We start from the raw sequence: 13,080 nt of genomic DNA, 5'->3' as shown, positions 1-13,080 counted from the left end.
CAAACACAAGAAAGCATCACATCCGGGCCGTTCAAGGAGAGCCCGTGCGGTCCCCAAGCTCATTGCGTTCCAGCCGAGAGTCACGCAGGTCACGATGGGAACGCAGATCTCCATCTCGAGAGTCAAGATCATCATCCTCCAGGGATTCGGCTTACACCGTGGAGTATGTAAACATGATCGCTGATCCCGATCAACTCAAAAGGTATCCACGCCTAGACATAAAAGTGGGGAATCAGGACACCAAATTCGTAATGGACAGCGGAGCTTCGCTGAACTACATTCCAGTTACAGAACACGAGAAAATGAATCTGAAGTCTCCACTGACTTTTGCACCAGTCCGTGTCTTCACGTGGATGTCCAAAAAACAACTTCCTTGTTTGGGTAAATTCCACACTACACTCATACATGACAACATTTCCATACCTGCAGTAATACACGTCATCAAGGGCCCTGAAGCTGACTGCCTACTCAGTCTCCCCACTGCAGAGCGTCTGCGTCTAGTGGAAATCTTATTCAAAGTCAGTGATAATCCAGACTGCATCATCAGTTTCCCAAGCTGTTTCAAGGCATGGGCAAACTGAAAGGGTGTCAAATCCATCTGCACATCACCGAACGGATCAAACCCGTTGTGCACCCACGACGTGTTCCATTTGATCTGCAAAGTGCCGTTGAGGACGAACTGCAGGAACTTTTGGCCGCGGACATCATAGAGCGGACAGATGGCCCGACTCCCTGGGTGTTCCCGGTGGTCATCGTACCTAAGAAAGGGACTCCCAACAAAGTGAGACTATGCGTTGACATGCGCCTGCCGAATACAGCGATTGAAAGGGAGCGACACCCTGGACCGCATCTAAGTGACATGATTGCCGCGCAGAATGTCGCTAAAGTATTCTCGAAGTTGGATTTGAATAAGGGCTAACACCAACTTGAGTTAGACACCAACTCTTGCTATATCACCACGTTTGCAACTCACCTAGGACTTTATAGGTACAAACGGCTGAGTTTTGGTGTCTCTTCTGCCGCTGAGATCTTTCAGGAGGCGATCCGGCAAATCATCCAACATATCCCCAACACCTTGAACTATAGCGACGACATCCTGGTCTATGGATCCGATGTTCGCGAGCACGACATCGCTCTCGACCGTGTCTGTCATGCCCTGTTGGAGGCAAACCTGACGTTGAACAAGGAGAAATGTGAGTTTCACCAAGCTACTCTAAAATTCTTTGGCCACATCTTCTAAGATGAGGGCATGAAGCCGGATCCGGACAAAATTGCGACTCTGAACAACACCAAAATCCCGCAAGATGTCAATGACTTGAGATCCTTCTTGGGGATGGCCAGCTACTGTGCCCGCTGTATCAGTGACTATGCGACCATCAGTCACCCTCTTCGGGCCCTCACCAAAATGGGTCAACCGTTCGACTGGACCCCTGAGTGCGAGCGAGCATTCAAAGACATCAAGCGTGCTGTGGAATCAGCTGACAGCCTCTCGTACTTCAACCCCCAACGGAAAACCGAGATCACTGTGGACGCCAGCCCTGTCGGATTAGAAGCCATCTTGGCTCAATATGACAACGACTCTGACCAGAGGCGTATTGTGGCTTATGCCAGCCGCAGCCTATCTGATCCTGAGAAGAAATATTCTCAGCAGGAGAAGGAAAGTTTGGCAGTTGTTTGGGCATGCGAACACTTTCATGTCTTTGTATATGGCAAACACTTTACATTAATTACTGATCATCAAGCGCTAGTCACCATATACGGCAACCCAAAGTCTAAGATGCCTCCGAGAATCGAGAGGTGGGGCCTCAGGCTTCAGGAGTACACTTTCACCATTGTTCACAGAACGGGGAAGGCGGAGAACCCGGCTGATTATATGTCCCGCCACCCTCAGACATCGTCAGAGTCCAAACCATCGATTGCTGAGGAGTATATCCATTTCGTGGCCGACCAGGCACTGCCACCTGCCATTCCCATGGACGTCATTCGGGAGGCCACCCCTTAAGACATCATCCTGCAAATGGTACTCCACCGGATCCAAACCAATAGATGGAGATGCAACCCGCAAGAAGAGGACACAGACCCCACAATCCGGAAAGAGATACAAGCATTCCGGCACGTCTGCGATGAACTGTCGGTCACCACTGATGGAGTCATTCTAAGAGATCATCGACTTGTCATTCCTAGTCAGTTAAGGCAAGGAGTTGTCAATCTGGCCCATGAAGGCCACAGAGGAGTAGTATCCACTAAGCGCGCGTTAAGAGAACGTGTCTGGTTTCCTTCTCTTGACCAAATGGTAGAAGATACATTGAAAGACTGTCATCTCTGTCAGTTGACCAGCAAAAGTAATCCTCCGGCACCACTACAAATGACCACCCTGCCCAGTGGAGTGTGGCAAGAAGTTGCCATGGACTTTTATGGACCGCTACAGTCTGGGAAGTATGTGGTTGCTATAATCGACGAGTACTCCAGATTTCCTATCGCCCAAATAGTAGCATCCACCGGTGCCTCCTGCACACTCAAGGTGCTTGACGAGGTATTTGCAACCTCGGGTGTTCCCAGAGAGGTTAAAACGGACAATGGGCCCCCATTTAATGGACTCGAATTTAGTGCATTTGCAAAGCACATGGACTTCAAGCACAGAAAAGTTACACCAGTCTGGCCACAAGCCAATGGCACTGTTGAAAGGTTCATGGCTTCGATCAAAATGACCTACCAGCAAGCGACAGCTGAGAAGAGGGAGCTGCAGGCGCTCTGAATGAAGTTCTCAGGGCTTACAGGACGACTCCTCACTCAACTACCGGGCAATGCCCCGCGACCCTCATGCTAGGGCGGACAATGAGAAATCGCATCCCGACATGGGAAGGAGCCCTGCAAGAGGTATTGCGAAGTCACAATCACCAAGAGATGGCCGTGACCGACAGACACAACAAGGACAAAATGAAGGCATACGCCGACGCCAAAAGGAGAGCGAGATCGCCATCCTTGCATGAAGGAGATCATGTCCTTGTCAAACAGGAGCAACAGAAAAAGACTGATTGTCGATTTCGTGATGAGCCACTGCTGGTTACCCAACAGAAGGGCACCATGCTGACTGCGGAATCTGAACACCGTCGAATTACCAGAAATGTTTCTCACTTCAAGAGGTGTCCTCAAGACATGAAGGGGCTGGTGACGAGCCCGACCAGCACTCCTGCACTTGAAGAACCTGACCATGGTCACATGGAAAACAAAGGTCAGCAGGATGGGCCCTCACCAAGTGTGTCTACTGGGACCATGTCGTTGCGACCACGTCGTGACATTCAGCCACCAAAGAGACTCATTGTAGAGATGCACTGAAGCCTTGTTTGTCTGTTTCGTTTATTAAGAAAGGGGGAGATGTAATACAGTTGACAGTCTAGTAGCTGGGGTGGGCGGAGCTAGGTGGGCTGAGGGGAAGAGGGGGAGCCAGGACAGGATGAGGGCAGTTAGAGTAGGGACAGGGTTGATGCTGGATGTAAGAATAAAGCTCCAGTAAATAAGCATACCGAGTGTCTGTAATTATTTGTAGCGCGATGCTACAGGCTTGTTGAACGGTAGTTGAGTACTCTAAAGAAAGTCGCCCAGCGTGCTGTACTAGAAAAGCCCGACCTTATAGCTGTCTTCAATTCCACTCTTTGAGCTTACCGCTTGACTCCTCACTCGACAAAAGGTGAAAGCCCTGCAACCTTGAAGTTTGGGAGAGCCATGATGACCAAGTTATCTCAGAGGACCAGCAGAAGAGCAAATATTAAAAAGGAACACATATGAAAGACTTGGATTGTAAGAGGAAAATGAAGGCCAATGCAGACAAGCGTTGACATGCAAAAAATGTCACGTTCACTAGCGGAGATGGAGTGCTTGTTCGTCAGCATAGAAAACAAACGTCTGATGCCCCTTTCGATGCTAAACCACTTCATGTTGTGACCATCAAAGGACACCGCCCAATGTCCTGGGAAGTCCATTACGCGAGACTTCTCACCCTTTTGACACATGGCTCGTCAGGAACAGATGTCGTTGTAGAGACTGGGTCTGAAAAGACAAGTAAAGAACTCCTGATTATTGCTGTTTCTCCATCACCAGTGCCAGCCATAGGCATTTCTGCTGCTTATCCCCAGTTTCCAAAGACACCGTTGGGACCTGTGATTCAAGCTCCACAAAGACTCATTGAAGAGCTATATTGTATGTAGTTATAAAAATGTCATTTTTTATTTAATAGAGGGAGAGATGTAGTGTCGTGTGAGTTGGTAATGAAGTAACCATTGTGGCTCCTGATGGACTCCGTAGAACTGTGACATAAGCATTAAAGCGTAGTGTAGTGAAGGCAGGTTTAGTATGTTGAGTTTGCAGTGACACGCAGAAGAATACAAACTTGTACTAATCTCAGTGTATGGCATAGTCATTGGCAAGTACCTGTTCTGGGGAGGCTGCTACAATTTAGAGCGGTACACACAACTTAAAATCTTATGTAAATTGCTTCACTGCTTATGGTTAATATAGGACTTCATACCACAAGAATACCTTGCTTCCAGCTCTGGGATTGCCTTTTTACTGTCATTTTTTTCAGATGTGACAGTCCAAGGGATTTGACTGTATTAAACCAAGACTACAAGTGTTATAATGCCCTAATATGGCAAAAGAAAGCCATGGACTGGAAACAAGCTCAGCTCGTGAAATGGAGCCCTACTCACTGCCCAATTGTAACATGAATGGCACAGAACAAAATAGACTGCAAACAATTTTTGTAAAAATGTCTTGATCGTTTTCTACATAAAAACACATTAATTAGGATGAAGGGTGTAAAAAATTCTCTAATTTTCTAAGAAGAGGGAAGCTTGTATAGAGAACTAAGAGAAAGTGCATTTGTTATTCATAGTAATGTCAGTTCATTGGCTCAATGGAATTGAGGTAAGATTACAGCTTGCAGATGTATTTGTGGACTGACTGTTCCCATGAGGCACAGGGTCAAGACTGATTTGCATATGGCCATGTCTGAACTGGGGTGGCTTGGTGAGCAAAATAACGATGGATTAAACCCAGATCTGTGACTGGGGGTAAATGTATTTCCATTGTTCAACATTCCGTCCATCATCTTGTGTGTTTTGCTGTTCACCCTATGTGGGAAGGGTATGCCCAGACGTGGGTCCCGTGCTCACTAGGCCACTGGAGTCAAGCTATCCTGGCTGAAGACGGCTGATAGCCAGAAGCCGGTCCTAGGATGCTTGATTCCGGTCCAGGAAAGACATGGCTTAGCAGTTCGGGCTGGACTGTTCCCATGAGGCACAGGGTCAAGACTGATTTGCATATGGCCATGTCTGAACTGGGGTGGCTTGGTGAGCAAAATAACGATGTGACTGGGAGTGAATGTTTTGCCATTGTACAACATTCTGTCCATCATCTTGTGTGTTTTGCTGTCCTTTAATATGAATCAATTATACCTTACTTATAAAGCACTGCTTATCACCGGCGACGGTATCCAGACGCTGTACTGCAGAGTCAGCCTAAGAGCCAGGTCTTGAGTCCCTTCCTGAAGTGGGTCAGTGAGGGTAAGGTGCAGAGGTGGAGGAGAAAGGTGTTCCTGGACTTGGTGGTAAGGAGGGAGAAGGAGCGTAATCCAGTGTGGCAGCGGCGGATGCGTGGTTACTGTGCGAGGGCAAGGTGAGTGGAACAGAAGTTCCTGAGAGGTAGGTGGAAATTCAGGCAGTGGTGCATGTAGGCGGGTACTTAGTCAGGAAGGGCTTTGTAGGCATGGGTCAGTAGCTTGAATTGGCATCTTTTCTGGATGGGGAGCCAGCAGAGTTCTTTCAGGTGCTGAGTGATGTGGGTCCTCTTTGGCACAGTGAGGATCAGTCTGGCTGCTTAATTCTGGATTGTCTTGAGGCTCCTCATGAGTTCCGTGGTGGTACATGCATAGAGTGTGTTGCCGTAGTCCAGCTGGCTGGTGATGGGGGCATGCATCACAGTTTCCTGTTGCTGATGGGGAACCACTTGAAGACTTTGTGGAGCATGTGGAGAGTGTGGAGCAGGTTGAAAAGACAGCATTGACCTGACATTTCGTGGAGAGTTCGCTGTCCAGGATTATGCTGAGGGTGCGGGCATGTTCTTTGAGAGTGGGGGTGGGTCCGAGTTTCAATGGCTACCAGGAGTCATTCCACAGGGAGGTATGTCTGCCGAAGGTCAAAACTTCAGTTTTGTCTGTGTTGCGCTTCAGGCAGTTGTTCTTCATCCAGGCTGAGACATTCTTCATACCGTTGTGGAAGTTGGTCTTTGTCATGATGGAGTCTGTTGAGAGCGAGAAGATGAGCTGGGTGTCATCGACGTAGGGGACGATGTTGATGTCATGGGTTCTGATAATGTGCGCGAGTGGTTTCAGGTACATGTTGAAGGGGATTGGGCTGAGGGATGAGCCTTGAGGGAAGCAGCAGAAGGTATTCTTGGGTTGAGAAGTGAAGGGAGGGAGACGGATTATTTGGGTGCAACCCGTGAGAAAAGAAGACACCCATTTGAGTGCGTTGTTTGTGATTCCAATCTGGCCTAGTCGTTCGATGAGTGTGTGGTGGGAGACGATGTTGAAGACTGGGGAGAGGTTGAGTAGGATAAGGATGGCTGATTCTCCTCTGTCGATTAGGGTGCGGATGTCATACGTTCTGGTGATAAGGGCAGTCTCAGTGCTATGATTTGCTCTGAATCTTGATTGGGAAGGGTCCATCAGGTTGTTTCTCTCCAGTTGTTCAGTGAGTTGGAGGTTGACAGCCTTCTCCAGTACTTTGAGAAGAAAGGGAAGCAGTGAGATGAGACAGTGGTATGGAGCTCGCTGGGGGTCTGCAGAGGTTTCTTGAGGAGCACTCAAATCTCTGCATGTTTCCAGAGGACGAGAAAGGTGCCTGTGGTGATGGAGGTGTTAAGGATGTTGGTGAGCTGGTGGCTGATCTTGTCTATTCAGAGGGTGAAAAGTCAGTGGGGCATGGGTCAGTGGGTGCTCCAGAGGGGATGGAGTTCATTAAAGTGTTTGTGTTCGATGTATTGATCTGTTCCCATGTGGTGAGCGAGTGGTGGGCAGCAGTGGTCAATGGGATATTGAGGAGGTTGGTGGGTTAGGGATGAAAGTTTCTGTAGATGGTTTCTATCTTGTTGTGGAAGTGGTCATCGAGCGTGTTCCTTTGAGGAAGATTTTTGGTATCCCAGAGTTTCTGTGATAGAGTGTTCGGTGGCTGATGGGGAGGTGAACTGTCTGACGATGGTGAAGAGTCCCTTGGTTTTGCTGGTATTTATCTTGACTTGGTGCGTCAGGGCCTCCTTTTTTGCGGCTTTGAGCTTGCAGTGGTGGTTGTTGAGGGCTGACTTTAAGGTGGCTCAGTCTGTGTTCTTCTTGCTGGTTCACCACTTCTTTCAAGTTGCTTGCATCTTTGTTTCACCACATTAAGTTCTAGGGTGTAACAACTGGCTTGTTTGGTGGATGTGTGCGTTCTGGCCGGGTTTGTGGGAGCAACTCAGTCGGCAGCAATCGTGATCTAGGTGTTGAAGTTCTCTAGTGCCTGGTTCAGCTCTGTGGTGATGATGGGCTAGGTGATGCTGAGGGCCTTGATCCATTGATGCTGAGTGACCTTGGCTCAGTTGAGAAAGGGGGCACTGTGGTGGTTGGAGATGGTGTGGGAAAGTCCGATCAGGTGATTTCTGTGGTGTGGCTGTACCTGATTCTGTTGTTGGACGAGCGGGTTGATGAATTCCGCGATGGTGTTGCTGAGGCCGGTTCGTGATCCTGTGGGTCTGTAGGCGAGGGTTCCTTCGATGGTGGGTTTGTTGTCGGCGCAGAGCTGAAAGGTCATGTGTTCCATGATCGGAGTGGTCTCGTCATCGGTGGTGGTGCAGGTGATTGATTCTGTGTGTACGATGGTGATGCCGCCTCTCTGCCTGTTCATGCGGACACAGTGTTTCATCTTGTAGCAGATGGGTGTTGCGTTGGCAGTGTCTGGAGCAGATGCAGTGGTGAGCTAGGTCTCTGTGATGAAGATCATGCTGTGTGACAGGGTGGAGATGGTGTCCCAAACTACAGTGTTGTGTTTGTAGAGCAATCTGGCGTTGATTGGGAGGAAGTTGAGTCATTACGGTGAGGTCTTGGCTACTGGGGATGGCGTGGCACTGTTGCTATGATGGTGATTGGCACTGGGTTGGAGGTGAACCGGCAGCGGCTGCTGATGAAAGGTCCTGCTGTAGAGCGAGGCGATGTGAGGCAGCGGTTGTTGTTTTGTCCGGGGTCCAGGCATGGAGATCTTCAACGGAAATACCGGAGTGTGTGGGCACTGGGCAGTGGACCAAAATAACAAAATAAAACAATGCAAAAACAAGCCAAACAGGATACAAAACACAATATAAAGAAAACAGTACAACGACAAAAACCAAAATACCAGAGGCTTAATCTGGTGGATGGCAGGACTGCGGGATAGAACTGGGGTCCTCGAGGGCTGCGGGCTAGGCAGCAATCTCGAGGAGTTGGGAGCGGCAGCGGAGGGAGTGGTGCAAAGGCCAGGAGTCAAGCTTATATGAGGAACACCTTACTATGGGTGGGGAGGTTCCTTTTACTTATGTGAATCATGTTATTTAAAAAAGAGCCTTACCAAGCATGAAGTCTTTTCATGGGTATTAAACCTATAGTTATTGGGGAATAACTGTAACAGTATTTATTTTTTATTTATTTAACTTATAAGGCTCACAGCTACCCGTAGTGGGTTTCCCGGCGCAACAGTATGAGAAGATTTACCACTTTATCTTCTGGTTACAATGTAATGCAATGCAAGTGGACGGCAAAGATCCCTTTTAGCACCTGATTCTCACTGGGTAGCATGGTCAAGCGGGCAAGCTTTCTCAAGAATGTGGTGTGAAGTTAGGCAACCAGAATGAAGTTTGCAGTGTACTAACAGCAGTGGCAGATCCTCTGCTAAGGTGCTTATCCCCACTGCTCTCTGAGCTATGCAAAATAAAAATAAAATGATAATAACAGAACACTATTATCATTTTATTTTTAGTACGGAGCCAGATTAGGACGGGGCATGTCTGGGCTTGCATCAGAGGTAGGAGGAGTGGTTGGTGCAACATAAGTGTTCACGGCCGTTTGGCTGGCAGTCTTGGGCCAGCCAAACCGTCAAGCACTTTTAACATGTTCTCAACTCTGCTATATTGCCCAGCCTGGGTGGAGAACATGCACATGCTCCCACTGCCTGTCTGAGCGCAGAACCAAGCCGCTCAGACCAATCACAACACTGCTGTCATGCTGGTGACAGCAGCGTTGTGATTGGCTAGGGGAGTCTGGGTGCTGCCACTAGCCAGAAAACCAGGGAGGGCAGAGGAGAGGTGCCGCTGGTGACCGGCGACCAATAGGTAAGTCTCCTTTTTTAGGTTTCACCAGGCGAAATCTTTTGTTTTGCAGTATGTGGCTTTGTTCCGGCTCAGTCTTCCATTGGCTAGCTCCATAAATGGAGGCTAGCCATTGGAAGACCGAGGCGTTCGTCATTCTGTGAGGCGACTCGTGGGCGTTCCTGAGATTTATTCTCATCCAGCCCCTTTGTGACGTCATTCCGGCGGTGGGCGGATGTTTTTTTTTATTTTTCTCGTCCTGCTTTCGTCAGTTTCAAAGTGTCCTTTGCAGGAGTGGGCTGCGAGATTGAAGTTGCCAGGATGCGGTGGGCTGCGCGATTTCTTTCCTTGCAGGTAAGCGGCATTTTAAAATATTTTTTTTTATCCAGTTTCCGCCCCCCCCCCTCCCGCTGTCCGTGTGCCCGTTCTCGCCCCCCTCCCGCTGTCCGTGTGCTGTTAACCCGCTCTCCTCCCGCTGTCCGTTTCCGCCCCCCCCCTCCCGCTGTCCGTGTTTAATGCATGTTTTTTTAGTTTTGTTCTTCTTTCGGGCATATAGTTACAATTTTTACTGAGCACAGTTCTTTTCCATCCAAACATTTCCCCAAAAGATTCCTGTTTGCGCCAATAAGAAACATAAGAGTGTTTTTTATACTTAAAAGTGCAACCACCCTGTGAATGACGTGTCTCTGCGGCTGCAGCGCCAGGTTTCCAGTCATGTACGTATTACCTCTGGTGCTCATTCAGAGGTAGTCTCTTTCCCAGGAGTCTGATCTCCGTGCGCTCAGTGTGTGCGTTCAGCAGAGTCTGGCAGGGGCGCCTCTCCGCCCGCCCTCTCGCTCTCGGCCCCATCGGATGCCGGGTTATTTTAAAAGCGGCTGCAGTTGTGGCGCGAGCTCTTTCCCAGGAAAGCTGCGACCGCAGGCATAATGGACACTCGTCTCATTGACACGCGGCTCTTTCATGTGGTGAGGCGGGCATGCTTCAGATTGTTGAGGCGGGGCCGTGCACCACCGACCAGCACGACCAGGCATGGGGAACATTCAGGAAGTTGCTGCTTGTAAACAGGCCCCCCACCCTGAAAAAAAGCAAGACGTGCTGTGATAGGCTCCCAGAAACAAGACGTGCTGTGAAAGGCCCCTCAGGGCTGTAAGAGTGATGAAAAAAACTGCGGGGGGTCTCTCAAAGCGGCGCGGCCGATGTAATTACGGGCGTGGCTTAAAAACATATAAACAAAAAATCTGTGCTTAGCATAGTGCGCCGCCGCCTTGTGTTTTGCTATTCTGTCATTGCATCCAGATATATTATACAACAAGTAACATCATACCTACATCAAGGCAGGACTATTGGCTTTGTCAATGATTGTAAGTTGCATAAGATAAATAAGCAGCCACAATGGCTTGTTGTATAAAATTTTGAAAAAGCTTCCACTTAAAGCCCTGCTGACACCACGACAATGTTGCTGCTCCTGAGTTTCAAAAAGAGAAGGGAAATCCAGAGAGAAAATAACTCTCTTAAAGGATTTCCCTGCCCTTACAACACTCCCCTGGCATGACGTCTAGCCGTAACTTCTCCAGTAGTGAGAAGTGAGCAGTGTGAGCACACGCTCATGGATTTGTCTGCTGTCACTGCAGTCCAGAAAAAAACGGACCGCCTGTGCCAGGGCACAAAACAGAGCCTGATTGAGACCCACTTTGAGGACCCCTTAAAAAAACTGCCGCTGCTCAGACCTGGTGAGACCCGGCCCACTTAAAGCCCTACAATAGGTCTCACATTTGCGAGAGATTAAGCTAATGGCAATGTAAATGACAATGCCATTTATTTTTCTGTTTTCAAAACCAACACATAAATACAAATTTTGTCATTTACAATGCCAATAGCTCTAACTTTTTTTCTTTCTTTTTTCAAACTCCACCCTTCTCCAACCCCCCCCCCCCCCCCCCCCCCCCCACCACCACAGTTCCATACCAGCTGCCTCTGACTAATAGTCAATAAGATCAATGGGCTCTCAAGCTTTTACTTTGGAAAAGAAAATTACTTTATTGGGGCCATCTAGTGTAGAGGAAAAACAGTTTTCTTTGCACTGTCCTGCATCTCTAACAATCAGCCACTCTAGGTATTAGAATGGTTCTCTGATGGTGTCAGCTGGGGTTTTGAGATCTATTGTGACCTCATTCACTAGATGGCCTCTGTAATACAAAAAAGCATAAAATGCCACACTCAAAAGTAGTGTATTCTAATGACAACCACAAGAACTCTATAGCACCTTCCTGGCCAAAGAGCTGACCGTAAATACTTAAACCGCTAAGCTCTGTGTAAGCAGCCAGATGTTGGTCTACTACCAATGTTTGCCAATGAAAGATGTTTGCAAAGCTCTTACCTCGATAGTGCAATCGAAGCCAAAACTCACAATCTCTTTCAGTTACTGGATTTAAATCCAGTAACAGTTTCAGTTATACACTTCAAAGGTTAAAGTAAAGATCTTTGGGGTTTGGATTCTAAGGATTTACAATGAGTTTTGGTGTGATTTCGGTATGCATTGATTTGATTTGATGCACCTGCTATAACACCCTGCATAGAACTTTAACGTAATGTGTATTTGTAAAATGCATGTTCATCCTGAAGGGTATTTCGACACTGAAATAACATGTTTATTGTTAATCCAACTCAATGGTACCACATTTTTCCGCCTCAGAATGATTAGAGGCATCAGGATTTAAACCTGTGGCCATGAGGTGAAACACTGTTTACTGCAGTGGCTCCATTAGTCTGCTGAGTCACCAGAACCAACTACCTCCTGAAACCACCAACCCAAATATAGACCCAGTGTCCTAAGAATGAAGTCTCCACCCAAGCTTGGTAGAGCAGTGATGTTCTTTAGGTACTTCTTCGTGATGTCTGATAAAGTGCTCAGGGTCCAGTCTCTAGACTACTTTTTGGGGATGGTGACTGGTCAGCCTTACAATCCACCGTGAATGTACCTTTTAGAAAATCTTCACTTCAGGAACAGATGTCTTAAACATTTTGGGGGGAGGGGTGGTCTTTGGAGCAATTTTAATTTATTAATCATTTTCAGCTCTTTCAAACACTTATGATGCCATGCAATATTGAATTTCTAGATCCAATTCAGAAGCAGCAAAGGGAAAAATACAAATGACAAGCAATTACTTAAGATACTGCAGCAATTGTATTTGTGTGAGTCACAACCTGCAGCAAGAGAAAACTGGATTTGCATTCCAGGCACTAGTGATGGTTGGGCACCTAGACAACAGAGTTGAAAGTACTCTCCGGTACTAAAGAAAGCTACATTTTCATGCACATTTGATGACAGTGCTATAGGAAATGCAAAATGAGAAGGAATGCCAGTGCTCACTGGCACAAAGGGTGAAAGTCCTTCAGTGCACTCCCTATGCTAATATTCTCAGGCACTACATGACTGAGCTGCATTATATCCTATGGCACTTATAATACGGCGGACGGGATATCTGTCATGTTTGTGATGGAGTGTCCTGCCCTCCCAAATCTAGATCAGACCCTAACTCCGGCCAAACAAGCAGGCAGAGACCTCTTCATCTGACTCAGGTGAGGCTATAGAGGTGGGCTAATAGGAACATGGGGAGATTCAGCAACAGGCCCAGGACTCCAAAAATGGCAATAGGAATTGTGAATAGTCATTAACTAAACATCAGGCAAAGTCCGACACGCACCTGACTTTTC

Source organism: Lissotriton vulgaris, chromosome 7, assembly GCF_964263255.1.
Source record: "Lissotriton vulgaris chromosome 7, aLisVul1.2, whole genome shotgun sequence".
Lineage (NCBI taxonomy): Eukaryota > Metazoa > Chordata > Amphibia > Caudata > Salamandridae > Lissotriton > Lissotriton vulgaris.
Note: the sequence above shows the minus strand (reverse complement) of the source record.